The sequence below is a fragment of the Mus caroli genome, unplaced genomic scaffold, assembly GCF_978045245.1.
Source record: "Mus caroli unplaced genomic scaffold, Mus_caroli_1 scaffold_4, whole genome shotgun sequence".
In the NCBI taxonomy this organism is placed as follows: Eukaryota; Metazoa; Chordata; class Mammalia; order Rodentia; family Muridae; genus Mus; species Mus caroli.
In genome coordinates, this window is record NW_028227259.1 from 32,078,157 (window position 1) to 32,085,479 (window position 7,323).

Below are 7,323 nucleotides of genomic sequence, written 5' to 3' on the forward strand. Positions count from 1 at the left end.
AGGGCTTTGTGTATGCTAGGCAAACACTACCAACTGAGCCCCAGCTCTAGCCCTGGTAAAGGAATTTTTAAAGAGTTCACCATATGAGACAGAAGTGAAATTAATAACTGATAAAGTTGATCCTAATACCTAAACAATAGTTGTGTAAGAAGAGAATAAAAGTTAGGGAATGGAAAGAAAATGTGTGAGGACAACTAGGGTTGGGACACAGTGTCCCATAACATGTCTTCCTGTCTCACCATACTGTTTCATAGATTGTTACAGGTATTGAATGACAACATAAGATGAAATGTAGTAAGTATTTTTGAAGTTCTATCCAAATGATGACGATCGTTCTAATTCAGTATTTTAAAATTTGTACTGGCTATTTTTGTGTCAACTTGACACAGCTGGAGTTATCACAGAGAAAGGAGCTTCAGTTGAGGAAATGCCTCCATGAGATCCAACTGTAAGGCATTTCCTTAATTAGTGATCAAGGGGGAAAGGCCCCTTGTGGGTGGGACCATCCCTGGACTGGTAGTCTTGGGTTCTATAAGAGAGTAGGCTGAGCAAGCCAGAGGAGACAAGCCAGTAAAGAACATCCCTCCGTGGCCTCTGCATCAGCTCCTGCTCCCTGACCTGTTTGAGTTCCAGTCCTGACTTCCTTTGGTGATGAACAGCAGCATGGAAGTGTAAGCTGAATAAACCCTTTCCTCCCCAACTTGCTTCTTGGTCATGATGTTTGTGCAGGAATAGAAACCCTGACTAAGACAAATTGGTACCAGGAGTGGGGTATTCCTGTGACAACCTGACCATGTTTTGGGGAGGACTGTGGAAGGACTTTGGAACTTTGGGCTTGAAGATCCATTCGTTGTTAAGAGCTCTGTCAGATGTTGTGTAGGAGCTTGGAAGATAATGCTGAGAACAGTGCAGAAGATGGAGGCCTGGTTTGTGAAATTTCAGAGGGAAAATTAAAGACTCTCTTCAGGGCCATTGCTGTTTTTATTGTGAAGTTTTTGTAGTTCTGGTTAGCTGGGGCTGAAGAATCAGCTGTGATTAACAAGATACCAGAACTACTAAAGCAAAAACTTTGCATTACTGGGACTATTGATGCTGGTTAGCTGGAGCTAAGAAATTAGCGGTGATTAAGAAGAGACCAGCATCGTTGAGGTGACATCTTCTGGGAAGTGTTTTCTGAAAGCACAAAGAGGTTGTGTTCCAGAGATAGGCAAGTTTGTACTCCTTCTGCAGTGGGACTTGGTAATGTGTAAGGGTCACCCAGGTGGTACTGGTTTTGAAGGCATGAAGGGGTCACACAGCAGTTCAGGCTCGGCACTGTGAGAGGCCATGGAAGGCCATTGGTGAAGGTGCAGCCCCAGTTGTAATTGAAGGCCCAGGACTGAAGGGGTCACGCAGTGTTTTGGAGATGCCAGTACCACGAGATGACCACCAAGAGCAGCAGCAGCAGTGGAGTACAGGCATCTGGAGCCCAGAGGACGACATGTGTGCTACAAAGGGCATGGCTGGAGAAGTGACCCAAGCCCTTGGAGGAGCCCAGAAGATCGTGAGTTGGATCCCAGACTTTGGACGGTTGAAGATTGATTTTTGCTTTGATTGTGACTGTGCCCTGATATTTTCCCTCTTGAAGGAAGAAACTGTTTTGGTGGAGCCCACAGTTAAGAGACTTTTAATTGTAAAAAGACTTTGGATTTTAAAAGAGACGGATATTTTAAAGAGATTGAAATTTTAAGAATATGTAAAGACTGTGGGACTTTTAAAGTTATTTAGATCTTGGGGATGAATAAGAATGTAAAGGTTGAGGCTTACTAGTGATGTGTTTGTGTGTCAAGTTGACAAGGGGTCAATTGTACTGGCTATTTTTGTGTCAACTTGACACAGCTGGAGTTATCACAGAGAAAGGAGCTTCAGTTGAGGAAATGCCTCCATGAGATCCAACTGTAAGGCATTTCCTTAATTAGTGATCAAGGGGGAAAGGCCCCTTGTGGGTGGGACCATCCCTGGACTGGTAGTCTTGGGTTCTATAAGAGAGTAGGCTGAGCAAGCCAGAGGAGACAAGCCAGTAAAGAACATCCCTCCGTGGCCTCTGCATCAGCTCCTGCTCCCTGACCTGTTTGAGTTCCAGTCCTGACTTCCTTTGGTGATGAACAGCAGCATGGAAGTGTAAGCTGAATAAACCCTTTCCTCCCCAACTTGCTTCTTGGTCATGATGTTTGTGCAGGAATAGAAACCCTGACTAAGACAAAATTCAAAACCAGAATGGGAGTGACAATTATACAAATCCAGATGGTGTCTCCTGGCTGGTCCTCATGCTGGGAGTGATAGGCAGAATGGCCTCGATGCTTCTGCAGGAAAGGGAGGAAGATATAGCCAGTGAAGTCAATGCTTTATTTTCAGGTTAGAGAATGGAACATTGGAACTTCATATTTTATCTTTTTAATCATTTGTGTGTCTGAAGTATTTCATTATAAATTTGAAAAAAATCAATCCTGGCCCTGACTTTCCAGTTAGCTTATTAATGACATTTGGCATCAAGAGTAGTGATTGGATCCCTTCCTATTAACAGAGAGGCTTTTAGCATATTGGTCCTGTGAGCTAGCTAGGGTTTATCTTCCCTTGTTAAGTGGCCAGTGTGTGGCTCAGCATTCATGGTGGGTGCATATAGGTCTTTGTGGATGCCTGAGGTGGGGTGCTTTTGATCTCATCTCCCAGGCCTTAAATAATTTTACTTTGTTTTCTTCCAGTGGTTGTGATTCTAGATGCTGTGAAACAAACTTTGGCAAAAGTCTGCAAGCAAAAGTGTGCGGCTTTGAGCAAAAGCATCCAGTGGCTCCCAGACCACAATGTTCTTGTCCTTTTGTGGAGAGCTGTCACCTGTGTAGAGGTGGTAAGAGCTCCATATCCAGGCAGCTAGAGATCCTGTGTCCATCTGGCAGTTAGCTGGCATGTAATCAAGCCTCACAGTAGGCTCTGTATGAAGACCAGGTAGGCTGTCATAATTCTGAGTAGCCATAGTTTGGGAGACTTTACACCCACACTTGACTTTGTGGGTCCTGATTGTTTCCTGCCACACAATCCCAAGAATCTCCTGCTGTCTCTCAGATTCTCATGACCTGGTGCTGCACCTTCTCTAGGCAAAGCACCCCAGAGAGGGAACACACGGATCTTGTAATCTGAATTATCTTGATCAAGCACTTTTGAAGTTGTGGTTCTGCTGCTCCTTAGATACAAACTCCTAAATTGAACAGGCTTCCACTTTTGAATTGAATCCTGAATTTCTACTTCAGGTGAGCATTGATCCTCATGCCTGGGAGTGTTAGAGAATCTATGGACATATTTTAAAAGCTCACTTGATTCATATAGATAAGATGTTTTATTTATTTATTTATTTATTTATTTATTTATTTATTTATTGCTTTTTAGAGACAGGGCTTCTCTATGCAGCTCTGACTGTTCTGGAACTTGATCTGTACACCAGGCTGGCCTCAACTCAGAGATCTACCTGCCTCTGCCTCCCAAGTGCTGGGATTAAAGGCATCTGCTATCACTACCGGCTTCACATATCTAAGATTTAACCATACCTATAAACTTTCAAGCATTAAGCTAGACTCTTAATAAATTAGGAACAGGTTATCAGTCTTGGGTAACACTCAACAGTCAGGTCCTAAGGACACATGACACACTCACAGCTGGTCACTGAGGCTTGACCCTTATACGGGCTAGTTTAATGTCAACTTGACATAACATATAGACATCTGAGAGGAGGGAACTTCAACTTGGAAAATGCCTCCAGATCAGGCTGTAAACAATGCATAAGGCATTTTATTAATTAGTGATTGATAAAGGAGGGCACAGCTCATTGTTGGTAGTACCTGGGTTCTATAAGAAAGCAGGCTAATTTAAAGTGTGTGATGTATTATATATACACACATGCATGTATATACATGTACATTAATATATAGATTTATAAGAGTATACATCTATATATTTAGTAATGGAATGAAATCCAAGGTCCATGTGCTGTATCATCAAGCTAAGTTCTCAGGGCCACCCTACATTTTTTTTCAAATTTAAATTTAAATTAGTCTATATAACTATGGCTGATAGTCAAAAATCATGGGATGCTACCATCTGTGATTGAATTCCTTCACTAGGTACCAACACACCAAAACACACCAGCATGAACTCACCCATGCTTAGTGCTACATAATCCATATGAGATGGTAGAGAAGGCAGACTCCAGAAGAGACTTGTTTTTCCAGAAAACGGAAGACCCCAGTCACTGTAACACAGAATCACAGCAAAATCCCTCCTAGTAACCTGAAGAAACCATTGTTTCAGCTTCCTCAAAATTCTACTTCCTTGTTCCTGTTTTATAAAACCCACTCTTCTGTTACTACCAAAGGTAAACTCATTTTATTTTGTAGAATGAATTTTGATCCTGCCAGGCAGTGGTGGCACATGCCTTAAATCCCAGCACTTGGAAGGCAGAGGCAGGCTGATTTCTGAGGCCAGTCTGGTCTACAGAGTGAGTTACAGCCAGGGCTACACAGAGAAACCCTGTCTCAAAAAAAAAAAAGAATTTTGATCCAGATTTATAAATTGAAGACCAAAATTAATTAGATATTAGATATACAACAAAAGAAATAGAGACAGAGAGAGACAGAGACAGAGAGAGAGGAGCCTCAGCTGCTCTTCATGACCCCTTCATACTTTCAAAACCAGTACCACGTGGGTGACTCTTATACATTACCAAGTACAGCTACAGCACAAGGTACAACCTTGTCTATCTCTGGAACACAGCTTCTTTGTGCTCTCAGAAAACACTTCCCAGAAGATTTCACCTCAGTGATGCTGAACTCTTCTTAATCACCACTAATTTCTTAGCCCCAGTTAACCATCATCAACTGTCCCAGTAGTTCCTTCTATTTTTCATTCTAAAGCCAGAGTCATGTGGCCAAAGCTGCAGAGTTCTGCTGCTTGCTGGGGCTGGAACATGGCCCCTTGTTTTATTATATTATCATCAGCTTTCTGTTTTCCAACTCCTTCACTACCTAAACTTGACTGTCGTGAAACTTGCTCTGTAGACTGACTTTGAACTCAGAAATTGGCATGCCTGTCTCCTGGGATTAAAGGTTTATACCACCATGCCTGGATTTAAGTTTTTCTACACCTAGAACTTGCTCTGTTCTAGGCTGGTCTTGAACTCAGAGATCTGCTTGTCTTTGCCTCCTGACATTCAAGGCTTGTACTACCATGCCTGGACCTAAATTTAGCTAGGTGGGATCTTGCCCCAAGGTCACGACTCCTTTAATCCAATTTAATATCCTTGAACACATGAGTCACCTCCATTTTACTTCCTGGTGCCCCTTTAATACTCAAACCATATATTTTATATTTTTCCTTTCTCAGCTTGCTATGCTTGTTTAAAATGTTCTGCATGAGACTTAATGAGAGAACAAAGTCTATGGTGGGTGTTTTTGAGACCTCCTTTGTCAATGCAATTAATCTGAGTTTCTTCATCTTAGCCTCAGGCAGCCTCTTCAGACAAGGGCAGAAAGTAGCCACATTCTTCACCAAAATACCACAAACCAGTCTCTAGGCCATGTATAGATATTCTCCATTGAAACCTCTTGAGCCAGGTTCTCACAATTCAAATCGCTCTCAGTAACAAAGTCTTCCATATTCCTACTAGGATATGCCTCATTTAAAGCATTCCACTCTTTCCAAATCCAAAGTCCCAAAATCCACATTGTTCCAAACAAAGCCATGGTCAGGCCTATCACATAATACCCCACTCCTGGTACCAACAGAAATCTTACTTAGGGTTTTACTAACTGTGAACAGACACCATGGCCAAGGTAACTCTTATAAGGACAACATTTAATTGGGGCTGGCTTACAGGTTCAGAGGTTCAGTCTATTTTCATCAAGTCTAGAACATGGCAACATCCAGACAAGTATGGTGCAGGAGGAGCTGAGAGTTGTACATCTTCATTTGAAGGCTGCTAGTGGAATATTGGCTTCTAGGCAGTTAGGAGGAGGGTCTTAAAGCCCATGACCACAGTGACACACCTACTCCAACAGGGCCACACTTTCTAATAATGCCACTACCTGAGACAAGCATATATAAATCATCACATTCCTCAACTTGCTTTTGGTCAAAGTATTTTATCGAAGCAATAATCACCCTAACAAGACAATCCCCAACTTTTTAATACTAGATTAACCTGTCTTTTTTCCCCTCTTGTTTTCCTCCTCCTCTTTCTCCTCTTGCTCCCCCCTTTCTTCTTCTTCCTCCTATTCCTCCTTCTGGGTCAAATGCTCTGGCCAGTGGCCTATGATGACCTTGAGAGTCCCATCTTCTCTCAGACTTAGCCTGTTTCTAGACCATTATTACGTACCACCACTGGGACAGATTCTCCCTTGGTGTCTCACTCTTAGGGCCTCTACTTCCACTTGCATCAGGGTGGTTCAAGACTCTAGAACTGACCAGTGGGTTACATTCTTTCCTAATAAACTACAATGAGAAGCAGCTTGGTCCCTCCCTGTGCTCCCTGCCATCCTGTCCATTTCCATTGTGGCCTCTTGGAATAGTGAACAACACCTTCTTTACTTGTGGTCATTGTCTTAGTCACTAGCCTTCTTGCCCTTGAATCAAATCTCAAAGAGTGCTATGCCTGGCTCTGTCCACTCCACATATGCATAACTAAGACCTGAGGAAATCTGAGCCACTGAGACCTTGCTCAGTCACCATTGGCCCACCACATAGCCTGGGAACACATAAAATATTTTCACAAAAGTCTTGGATATTTCTAGATTTCAGCAGCTAGTGACTATTTTAGCCACCAATGTTGCCTCTAGCCTTGGCTCATACATGAACTCCTTGTATCAGAAGAGATTTACTGTCCTATCTCTTCTGTATCTTAATTTAATGAAAATGTTAAAGATACTTTGATGGTCTTATACCAGTGTAATTTTAAATAAAATGTCCTCATTCTTTGGCAGACTCTGCCACCTGGTATTTAACTATCAGAAAGTACTTAAGTGAAGTGCTGCTTTCAATATTGTCTAATGACAATCAATATGTTTTATAGCATTCCTCCCCCACTCAGAGTAAATAAACAACAACAACAAAAAAACAGTTTTGGGAATCTTTGAGACAAATTCTCATCTCTATTGCTAGAAACTGAATCCAGGTTTTTGATGGATTCACAGAGATGCATCTTGAGGGTAATGCCAGCCCCTGGAGCTATAGAGAAACCAGTTGTGGTCCTGACTGCTTTGTGTCCCAGCTAGAAAGCCTCTTGATTAACTCTTCTTTTTT